Source organism: Gymnogyps californianus, chromosome 13 (genome assembly GCF_018139145.2).
Source record: "Gymnogyps californianus isolate 813 chromosome 13, ASM1813914v2, whole genome shotgun sequence".
Classification (NCBI taxonomy): Eukaryota; Metazoa; Chordata; class Aves; order Accipitriformes; family Cathartidae; genus Gymnogyps; species Gymnogyps californianus.
In genome coordinates, this window is record NC_059483.1 from 21,920,185 (window position 1) to 21,932,553 (window position 12,369).

Here is a 12,369-nt window from a genome sequence, read left to right on the forward strand (position 1 = left end):
GCTCAGAAGGCGGCAGCGGCGGCGGCGCGGGGAAGAGAGGCCGCAGCCGGGAGGGGGGCGGCGGCGCCGGCCACAGCGCCCTCTGCCTTCCGGCGTGGGGATGGCGGGGCTCGGCCTGCCGGCGCGGGTGCTTTCCCGCCTTGGGGCGGCGGTTCCCCGCGGCCCGGGCGGGGCGGCCGCGGGTTGGCGCGCGGCCGCTGAGGCGGCGCTGAGAGAGCTCCCCTCCGGGCGGGCGGCGGCGACCCGCGCCCGGGGCCTCTCAGTGTCCCGGAGCCCCGGATAGCGCGTTCCCGCCGGTAAGGCCCGTTGAGGTGTCCGGGAGCGGGCTCCGGTGCGTTTCAGGCTGAGTTCCTCCTGAGGCTGTGCTGTTCCGCCCGAGCCAGGAGGGCCCGTTAAGCTGAGCGGCTCCGGCGGCGGCAGCGAGGTTATATTCAGCGGATGGGTTTAACTTTCCAGTCTTCCCCCCCCCCCCCCCCCCCCCGTTTCAGTTTAATTTTTTTAGGTCATTGCAGTTCCGTGTCCCTCCTTCGATTATTTTTCCTCCTCTTTTTTTTTTTCCCCCTTCATATTTTGTACTGATTCGAGGCTTCCCTCAGGAATTGTCACCAGCTTTATACTCCTTCACACATCCCCCATGCTACGAAAACGGAAAGCCCACAGCGTTTAATCATCGCGTTTGTGCTCACGATTGTCTCTCACTCTTCGTGCGGAGCCTGGCTTGGTTTTAATTTTCAAGTCCTACATAATAAACTTATCTGAACTCAATGAGAGTACTAAATGTATAAAAATGGCTCACGAGGTTGAAGGGTATCTTGTTTCTTCACGATTTTATGCTTCCCTGCATCTGTCTTCCCAATGATCACATTTTATCTTCCCTGTTTTTATGGCTTTCAAAATATCCTATTTATGCTGTATGCTGTTTTGAGGAAACGCTGTCAGGTCACATCCAGTCTGAGGCATTGCCAAGCTAAATTTCATATTTGCGCTAAATTTCAAACATGATTAGGTTTTTAGACATCACTGGACTCATAACATCTGCTTAAAACAAACATATGAAAGGATCTCTAACTATTACAGAAAACACAGTTTGATACACACAGTTAAGTCACCATCTATACAATTGTTTTTGTGATGATAAATTAGCATATGATAAATTAGCATGTGTGTGAACCTGGCCGTTAGGAATACTGGAAGGGAGCACCTGAGGCAAGAGAATAATCCTTGTTACTGTTGGCAAATAATATAAAACTTTAACTGTGTGCAATAATATAAAACTGTGTGAGGCGGGTGCCATCATAAAACTGCATCAGACCTCTACTCATCTGAACTTTTCTACATCAAATGACCCAGCCAGACCCTTCCTTCTGAAGTCTCCACTCTAAATACTCACATTCAGAGGAGAAACTGTAGTACATTAAAAGGAATGTGTGTTTACATTAGAAATAACCATATTGTAACTAACTGAATTTTTACTATTCTGAATAATAAGGTCCCAAAGGTCCAACTATGGCTGGAGTTTGGAGACTTCTGTTCTCCACTAAGATTGTGATTCAGTACCTAGTAGTGTCTTTGCACTGATTTAACTAGTCATAAACTAGATCATGGACCTTGTTCTTTCCTTAGTAGAAGTGTTTTAATCATTAATTGTATTAATAATATATTGATATTCATTGTTATATTAATCTATATTAATTACAATAGTTATGATTTAAATACTTCATAGCACAATATAAAGAGCAGTAGATTTGTTGAGATCACATTCAAAATTCTTTCCTACTGCTTAGGTCAGCAAAAAAGTTTCATTACTTTTGAGAGGAGGATCTAACTCTAAAGCACGGTTTATGAAGTATCCAAAGAAACGTTTCTGGGGGACTACCTGATATTTGTCATCCTGACTAAAATGTTGGGGTGCAAATTACATTAGATGATCGTTCACCCATTTAAGTATTGGCTTTATATAGTTTTTTTAACTAGTTTTACTAATTTGGCACATTCTCAAGCACCAGTGTAAATAAATTTACTTAATGCTCCATTTTTTCGTATATTTGCTGAAACTTAAAAGAGTCACCTTTAAATTGTGGGACTGTGTTTGTTGCATGTTGCTATAAATGGTAACTCCTGTCTGATTAGTAAACAATCTAATTTGATTACTTAAGAATTTCAATTAGCTGACAAAGAAAGGTGGTATAAGTAGCTGGTATTGCTCGCCTAGTTCTTGTCACCACTTAGAAAGCTTAATGAGAAAGCTTTCAAATATCTACATCACTTATTGGTCAAGTTTATTTTCTAAACTCTATTCACCTTCTTTATAGCTATCTGCAAACTCAAGAAAAGAAGAGATCCATAATTCTCCATCATTAACTTTATTAAAAAGATGATCAGAAGAGAGTAGGACAACAGTGGCTCACCATTAAAATTATCTGGAGGAAAGCATGAGTAAGGAGAAGGTATAAAAATGTTTAATTGAGATAAGGTGTTATGAATGAAAATGATTAGCTAATAAGTAAGACCCCCTACCCCAGCCTGCCTTTAAATTGCATTCCGGAGCTTAGCTAAATTGGAAGTAGCTCAGAGCTAAGTGAAAGGATGCTGTGCTTCTGTGAATTCACTATATTGAATTTATGATGCCTATTTGCTTGGAAGTCTTAAATCCATAGCTCTGAAAAATAGGTAACTTCTATTCCATCTTCTTAGGGTAAGTCTAATTTCATAAAATCAAAATAAAAGCAAAAAGTTATTAAATATATTTTTATGCATGGTATTGACCTAGAATGCACTTATTCTAATAAATAAATAAAAAAGGGAAAGCTCGTTTGAAAATGAACAGGCTGGTAACCTTTCAGAAGGAAGTTATTATACTGTTTGCTGGTATTTAAAATTAGGTAATAAAGCAAACTCTTGAGGGGGAATAAGATATCTGGAGCATTTTTGCTTGAATATTTGTGTATTAGAGAAAATCTGGGGAACAAGGTTGCTAGAATATTGCAGAATTGTCCATCTCAATCTTTATCTTACCAGCCTAAAACCTCTCCTTGAGGCCTCCAAGGTGGATTTTGTTCATACAACTCAAAGGCCTTGTTTTCCAACTTTCCTGTTCTTTGCTGTATTTCCTTAACTGGCTCTTATGTATTTTAGGCTAAATCTAAAGGTTGGTTCTTGTATCTGTTACTGACTTTTAAATTGGTTTTGTTTCCAATAGCACAGTTAGTTTTGAGACTAATAGCTTGTGATCTAGGACAAAATTTTGAGAGTCTATAAAAAGCTTATTTGAAAGTTTATGTAAAGTTATCTTATGTCTCGTACTGATTTTCAACCTGGCCTCTAATCTGTTTTTCAGTCTAACTTTTGCTTTGCTAACTTTGGTAAGAAAATCTGCAAACACCAGAAGGTCTTAAGTTTCATTTACACTTTCAGCCAGCACTGCTGTTGAAGGGAGCAGTTTTCTTCTAGCCGCTTGTATCAGTGTAGGTGTTTGCGTGGCTGCATATCAGAACAGATTGGGGAATTGATGTGGGTTAAAACCAACTGTGGTTTGGTTTCTTTTTTTTTTTTTTTAAACCAGTCTACTTTTAACCAGGTCACCAATGTGCTTTACCACACATGTTTGTGCTGGTGCAAGCAAGAGAGATGATAAGATTTCTTCTGTTGACAGTGCTGGTTCAAAAGATACAAGTACTTGGTTTAATAAAATTTTCTCACTTAGAATCTTAGCTGTGATTGACTCCATGCATTAAAGTTGTGTAAGGAAGGGTATAATGTTCTGTATGTTGCACAGTCATGCTTTGCCTTTATTCCTTCTTTTTCAGTCAAGCAAGTTCTAATACTTACTGCAGTATATCTCTCATGAGAGAGCATGACAAAAGTCTGACCTCGAGCCTTATTTCAGTTTTTGCCACTGGCAATAAAATGTGTACTTTGAATAGCCCCCACACAACTAGAAAGCTTATCTACAGGCGTAGTTTTTGTTTCTACCTTGCCACTGTGTTCTCTAGGTCCTTAGAATCAAGGAGTCTCACAGATGTTGACTTTGCTCAGTGTCTGAATTCCAAGTGGTATATGCAGGTCAACGCATGTGCTAAGCATCACGTTATAGAAAGTCTCAGTGTCAGATCTTCAGAGTTATCTTAATACCAGCACCTTCAGCTAAAAATAACAATTTTCACTACCATAATATGGAAACCTGAATGCTTATGGTCTGTCAATCCATGAGTTGATCTGGCAGTTTGGAACTAGGCTCAGCTCCCCTGTGCGCTTCTGTATGGAGCAGTGGTTCTTCTCCATAGCGTCAGAAATGCTGTTGTTTAGGTGGTGGTAAGTACCTCACTTGTGGTGATACTGCTTCCCAAGAATAAGCTCATTCAGTTTTTCCTCTGCTCTTGCCTCCGTGGATATTCCTCCAACAAAACTGACAACTTTGTGTCCTTTAGTTTTTCAAGAGAGGGGGATCTGTCCTACTTTTCCATAGCATGTGTCTGTTGGAGGTGGCAGCCTCCTATGATCATAGAGTTGCTCATTCTTGTATGTGTAACCATTGTAACTATAAAGAGTAATTTTTGTAAAGTAGTGGCAGCATCTGGAATCAGAAACTCATATTGTTTGCTTTAAGTTTCTGTGTGTTTCTGTGATGACATTATTTTAAATTTTCCATCACTTAAAATGTTTTCTTATTTAAAGTGTGGATTACATTAATTGTTGCTGGTGCAGCTGCACGCAGGTATGAATTGGCTTGCTGTTTGTATACACTAACAACTAAACACCACCAGGTGTCCTCTGTTTCTGTATCAGATCTGAATTACCTCCTGGAGATTCTCCTGTGGATTCTAACTGAAAATACTGATTTTAAACAAACCAAGGTGGGGGTGGGGGTGGTGACGACACACAAACCTTTTTGCTTAGTTTTCAAGAGGCTGAGGTGTGAAGCCACTTGGAAGTGTTTAGGGGATGTGTGCTATTTGTTACATTTTGTTAGTAAAGCTTCCCGCGCCCCCCCCGCCTCCCGCCCCGCTTATTTGTGACCCTGTGACTCATCAGTATCCAAGGGATTATTTTCCAACAAGGACAGAGAAATAGCTGGATATTTCTAGGTGTCTCCTCCAGACCTGTTGCTGAAACCAGCTCAGTCATCACCACACAAAGGCTTACCCTTCTCTTGCTGAGAGATTATTACCAGGCAACAGTTACAATCAATCAACAAGTTGAGTTTTACCAGGCAACAATAATAGTCAAGATAATAGAAATAAAAATGAGTATAAAAGTTGGTTAAATACTGAAATTTATGGCTTTTCTTCTTACCTTGGTTCTGTCTGCTTGCTCGTTCTAGTCAGGAAGAGACTTCTGTGACAGACTGGCAATGTGTGAGAGAACATATTTTTACATAGCAACACTAATCATTCTGTGGGATGCGGTGAAACATCGTGAGACGAAAATCGTGTTGTGTTCCTGCAGGTGGTGTACTGCAGGCTATTTCACCTCAGGCCAAGTAGTTTTGTCCCCAGCAACTTCTGAGCTATGGGGAACTGACCTCTATATGAGACCAAGTATCACGTATTGCCAGCTGAAATCCCGTGGGAGCTGGGAGCCACTGTTTTGCAGAAGTGATCAACAGTACTGTCATTCTTCTTACTGAATGCTTTAAACTAGTATCCCACCTTAAAGCTTTTAGGGAAGTTGCACCTTATTTTCTGTATTTGCATAGGAGTGATAAGAAAAAGCCACTTTTTATGGGTGTTTTCCCCCTCTGTGGAGACATCAAACAGCAACAAATTAGGGTGTTCCCTTGTGCCATTATTAGATGGAACAAATAGGAGCTGCATGTTATCCCCAGTTCATTACTTCCTATTTCAGCTCTGCACTCCTGAATTATTAACAACCGTGGCTCTGGAAAGGTAACAGAACTCTAGCTGTATTCCCAGTGGCATTAACCTAGAGCAATACCAAATGCTGGCTCACCAATGGCTCTATTCATTGGAAGTAGTGAGGCAAGTGATGAAACACGACCCGAAGGTGACTTCAGTAACAAGTAATTACAATGGTAATAATGCTTTCAGGGCGATGACTGTAATAGGATGTTTCCTTACCATCCTTATTTTTAATTCCATTTTGTGAGTATTTCTAATTGAAAGAGTATATTGCGTGATTAACCATAACATTTACTAAGGACTTGTTTTTTCCCTATGATACGTGTAGATGGTAATAAGCCATGTCAAGTGTATTAGGCTAAGTGTGTGACGATTTGAGGTTCTGAATGCCTACCATGTATTCTGGAGTGGTTCTTTGGTATTTCTAAGTATTTTACTTGATCACTGTTAACTATAGCTTAGCTGCATTTTGTTACATAGTAGTTAGTAAAAGTGAGTGAGATCTTGTAGTTTGCTTGTACAATTTGTGTGTTGGAGGAACTTTATTGTACAACAGCTTGAATTCAAGTGTATTTAACTGCCTAAATTATTACTAATATACTAATACCTTTGAATCTGTTCATAAGCAAGGCAGTTATAGCTTCAATACAGTACATTATTTATTAGCCTAATAATTGTAGCCACTAAACTGCATATTCTCATCATCATCTATCACTAAAGCAGTATTGAAATTCAGTGCACACAAAAAAAATGAAAAGGATCATTAAGCAGAATAAACAGCAAGTGACACTGAAAAACACATTACAGTGATATTTTAAGCTAATGCTTGTGTGGGCTGTGTGAAAGCACAAAGAGTTTATCTCCTACAATCCTTTTTGCTATTCTGCTACTAAACAAGTAGTTTGTACTACTGCTTTCCTTTACCTGGCTAGGCTAGGTAAGGCCCTTTATGTTCTGAAGCAAGAGAGGGAGGAGAGCAAGGTGACAGGACTGCAAAATGGGATAAAGATGAGTGAAGGTGTTGACCTAGAAAATGACTGACACACAATTAATGTCTTCAAAAATGTCATTTTAAGACAACTTATTTCATTTTTCATAAAGGTTGATCTTAATCAGGAGGAATTTTTTGTCCTTCATATAGTCTTAATTTATGCTCTTCATGCTTTCTAGGCTCTAGTCCAAATGGAGACTCTAGATTGTTATTCTTCATTCCATGTATGAAAGGGCAAATTGTCATTGTAGTTCCTCATTTATGAAAATATTCACTTGTATTGTATTGTTGTTATCAGTGGAACCCTAGCTTTTCTTGCAATGCTTAAGCTGATTTATTTGAAATTGTTATAGTGAGAGATACAATCAATGGAATTCATATTCTGTGAAAATTGGAGCTTTTAATATTGACTATAGTTTATAATGTCATGGCAATATTAATTAATGCATCATGTTCTTGAAAACTGAGAAAGTATTTTTTGACATTTTGTATATTAATTTAGAGATGACCATGCTTATCTGCATTTCACATGGACTTGGATATCGGTAGTGGAAATGAAAAATATTTAAAAGGGCATTTTTATGTAGCTAGTCAGTCCTATAGGGTTAATGTTTCATTTATTTTACTATAAATGCTGCTCCTTGAAGTGCCTAAGTAGATCTGTCTGAAATGTCTGCAGTCCACACTTGCAGTTCACCTGAGTGGTTGTTATATTTACTTTCTTATTCTGCATTTAATTCCATAAGGCTTTGTTTTCCTTATTTAGAAGAACCTCAGAGGATTTGAACTACTTTGCAGAGCAGCAATTTTAAGCTAGGTCTTTTTTGTGGTGAATGTTTTTCTTTTGGTCTCTCTTGTAGTTACAAAATGTTTGAAGAGGTTTGTGGAACATAGTATCTTAAACTTCAGTGCACTCATAATTGGATAAATAGAAAAGAGAAACAGTTGGATTTTAATTTCTGTTTAAAAGGTGTTTTTCTTTCCTTAAAGGTTCAAAACTTCAAACTAATTTGACTTATAAGAAGCATGATGTAGAATGAACTTAATTAGTCATTCATAAATGTTTTGTATATGTCGTGAATGAATGCATTCACTTTGGCTGCCACAGTGTCCTTGTTGACAAACTGGTAAGAGATGGACTGGAGCAGAGGTGGAAAACTGTCTGACCCGCCAAGCTCAAAGGGTAGTAGTTAGTGGCTCCAAGTTGAACTGGTAGCTGGTCACAAGTACAGTTCTTCAGGGGACAAAACTGACTCCAATATCATTCAAAAGCTTTATAAACAATCTGGATGAGTAGACTGAATGCATAGCTAAGCAGTTTACAAATGACTCTAAACTGGACAAGGGATAGATGTACCAGAAGGAAAATTGATCACTGAGAGAGATCTCAATTAATTGGAAGATAGGTCCAACAAGAATTGCATGAAGTTCAACAGAGAGAAATATAAAGCCCTGCACCTGGGACAGAATAATCCAAGGCAGCAGTGCAGGCAGGGTTCTGCCTGGCTAGGTGTAGTTCTGCTGCAAAGGACCTGGGTTTCACGGTGGACTGCAAGCTAAAATGAACAGCAGTGTGCCCTTGCAGCAATGAAGGCAGACTGTGTCTTGGGCTGTGCCAGCAGGTATTTAGCCAGCAAACCAGGGGATGTAATTATTCCACTCTGCCTGGTGCTTGTTAGACTACATCTGGAATATTGTGTCCAGTTCTAGTTCCTCACTTCACAAGATGCACTGAAAAACTGGAGAGGGTCTAGCAGAAGGCAGCCAAGACAGCTAGAGGGCTAGAGAATGTGGCATATGAGGAAAGGTTGAAAGGAAATGAAGAATTGGGCTTGTTCAGCCTAGAGAAGAGAGGGGATCTGATTATAGTCTTCTAATAGCTAAAAGTTGTAGAGAAGATGGAGATGCTCTCTGTTCACAAGGGGACAGAACAAGAGGCAACAGACACAATCAGCTTCAGGGGAAACTTGTCTGGATATAAGAAAAAAAACCTCTTCACCATAAGAGCTTCACTGGAATACATTGTCCAGAGAAATGGTGGAATCTCCCTTGCTGGGAATATTTAAGACTTGACTTGACAGGGCCTCACAAAACATAATTGAAGGCCCTGCTTTCAATCAAAAGTTACACCAGATGATCTCCAGGGGTCCCTTCCAACCTAGACTCTTCTATGATCAAATTGTTAGCAGTTTTCAAGTCCCAGACAGAATCTATCTGAAACTCTTCTTTGAAAGTGCTCCTCTTCACTGGATGGAGTTCTTATTCTTTTAAAGCTAGGTGTATTTAAGAGCACAGAGTTTGACTGCTGTGTAAACACACCCTCTCCTTGACCCATGTGTAATACACGGTCTTTTTTATCCAGGTGTATTAGTATCTGTGCCTGGGTTTGCTCATTGTTCAATCCAGCTGGTTAACTGTCTGCGAGTAGGTGATACTTCAGTGCCAAAACAGTCACCCGTGTCAGTATTTGCTAATGTTTACAAAAGTTGAATCGGACTATTGCCATTTTTCTTAGAGTATTATGTTTCTATGAATTATTGGAATTTATTTACGTTTTAAATATCTTGGTGTTGAAACAGTAGTTTCTGGATATAGACCACTGAACCTTCCAGTGTGGCTACTAACAGTTTTGGCTTTATATAAGACTTATTGGTGCCAGAGGATAAGTTATTAGATGTTCTTTGTTTCGGCCTTCTTAGCACTTTGAGATTCTCAGTAATCACTTTGCTGTTTCTCTTTGTTTATGCATACGTTTTGTGTAAAATATTGTTTGGATTTTGAGCCTGTCCTATATTTCAAAACAAAATAGGTCATTACTGTTGAATTTCCTTGAAGAATTTGTGATAAGCTGATAAAACTGAACTTTCACGTGTGAAATGCTAAAGCAAGAAATGAATAGTATAATCTGTAAAATATTTCTTAAATGTTAGTGTCATAGCCAATGTAATAGTAATAACAAATTCTTAAATCTGGAGAAACATTTTCATTATGCTAAAAATGATAATTCCCTACAAATCTTAATTTTAAGAATTCATCCCTCATCTTTGAGATGCTCTAGATGGGAGTGTTAAGTTATCTGGTACAACGTTTTTAAAATCAGAATGTTTCACAAAATCTTGTTAGTGTATTATGAAGGAGATGGTATCAAACGGTACGGCTAGATATGATTTTAATTAAAGTAGGCGATTAGTTTAGCAATGATGAATTGAAATTAAAAAAGGAAGAGTTGATTTCAGGATAAATTATTTGATTACAGGCCTACTAGCTTCCTCAAGGAAACAGTAAAAGAAATATTGCTTCACGCATTTAGAATTATCTTAGACACAGCAGTAGATGATGTACAGCAGGGAGCAAAGTTTCATTGGGAGAGAAATACGCCTTCTACAACAAGATCTGAAATTTGTCCTCATGGCATAGCTCTTGTGTATAACTAGGGAGGGTAAATCACTGTCCAGTTTTCTTAACCTTAACTTGTCTGAATGCAAATATGCAGCTGTGGAGAAAGCAACATTAAATATATCCTTTTTCAGGTACTAAAACTGAGAAAAGTAATTCCTAATTGTCAGAGTTTCTCTAAATTGAAGGGGTATGGTTATTCTTTTCTGACTGACATGACTGTGGTTCATGTGCAAACTCCACTGAGCTGCTGTCTAGATAGAGGCCCATAACGTTGAGCAGTCTGCTATCAGTGAAGTTTAGCTTCTAGTTCTTAAACACTTGTTTATTTTGCAAAAATTCTGTGTTCCAAAGACTGAGAACTATATGATGAAATCCAGTAAAAAGGAGCAAACTGTGGATAAGCAATTAATTTCAAAAGCTAAATAAAACATTATTAAAGGAGCTTAAAGTGTTTTTTAAAACTTTTCTCAGCTCTAGAGCCACAGCTTTTGAACTTGAGCACTTGAATTTGAGTACCACTTGCATGGTGCTCTACTTGCCCTGATGTTTAGGATTAGTAGGAAACTATACTTGTCATCAGAGAATCAGAAATTTTGAAAACTGTGTAAAGGATCAGGACGCACATCACCTTGGTCTATTCAGATGCACATAAAATGTTCTTTCTGACATTTTCTGTAACATAGTTCATGTTTACTTATATGCAGGTCATTAAAAAAGTTATAATTTTTAAAAAATATAAACTGGATTATTTAGACTTTTTTGTCCTACATGTACTTTATATGGTCCATTCCTGTTTGGTTCTTTTCTAAGACAACTCTTAGCTAAACAAATAATAGATTTAGAAGCAAATTTTTCACAAGATTGAGGCACCTTTTCCTACTAGAGTGGTACCTTGCTTTGCTTTAAATAGTTTTCCCCAGTAATTTGTAATTAATTCTCTGCTTCTAATGTATCTCTTTGTTCTAACTACATATTTTAGTGTCTGAAAATTGTTCACCAGGTTGGTATGTTCTTCTGATTCCCTTCTTCAATGTGTTAATAAAAATTGTAAAAATAGTGTCATACCATTCTAACAAATCTCACTGTCAGAAATGAAAAGGGATAGTTTACTTGTAGTATATTTTGATTCCTCCAGAGTTTTCTCTAGATGGAGATTTTTAGCTATTGTCTGTGAGTGTAAGTAGTTGTAGAACTAGAGAAAACTGAAGAGTAATTGAACAATCCAAGCATATGAATCCTGTGTCCAGTAAAACCTCCAAAGTGTTGAGACCATATTTCAGTTTAATCTTGAAGTAACAATAATATTGACGTGTCCTATGATGCACAGAGCAAAAAGTTCCGTCCTTTCTGGCTTGGTAGTATTCCTGAAAGTTTCCGTTCTTTTTTTTTTTTATTATTTACTTCTTGGACTATTGCTTCTTTCATTTTCTGTTCTGTCAGAGCCAAAACACAGACTTTTACCAGAAGCCTGGAAACACAAGAAAGCTTTTGCTTAAAAAAAAAAAAAATCATTTGCAGTGATGGACCTGGAATACAGATCAGAAGAGCTGTTTTCCCAGCAACTTGAAACTACTGCTTTCTGGATATATTAAGTTTTGGATGTTTGCTCTGTTCACTGAATTCCTGAATGACCTAGCAATTATTTGTTTTCAGGAAGGGGGGGGGGGGGGGGAATCTACTCATCTTAGTTTTCCATCTTATTTAGGAAAAAATAGTTCTTGTACGTGACGGTGTTCATGAAAGAACACACATTGAAAGCAGTTATGTTAGTCACTGCTTCTAAGTCAGCACAGAAGGCTCCCACGTTGAATTGGGGAGATGTCAGCTGCGTGTCTGGGTATTTTTAGTGCTTTTTTAGGTTCTAATTAGCGATGTCTTAAAACACAGTTAAAATTCAGATGATTCCTGAACTAGCTGTTTATCTTCTCTTCATAGTAAATGAGAATAACAAATGTTTCTTAAATAAAAAAAATGCATGTGTTTGACTTCCATGTTAGAAACAGTCTGTTCTCCTAATGATGTAGGTCAGCTTCTGTAAAGCTAAAAAGATTTGTGACAGCAGTTCTTGAAAGGGTCACTCTGTGGTCTAATGATGTCGGGATTTAGATGTGTATTGATCTT

General features: G+C 38.2%; 1 long non-coding RNA gene across 2 annotated transcripts in view; it reads left to right on the plus strand.

The window, feature by feature from the left end:
- The first annotated feature begins 2,624 nt into the window (after positions 1-2,624).
- LOC127021744 (uncharacterized) overlaps positions 2,625-12,369 on the plus strand; it is a 59,856-nt gene continuing 50,111 nt past the window's right edge. For both annotated transcript variants that reach the window (XR_007767258.1, XR_007767260.1), the window contains exon 1: positions 2,625-2,695. This is a non-coding gene — a long non-coding RNA (uncharacterized LOC127021744). The remainder of the gene's footprint in view (positions 2,696-12,369) is intronic.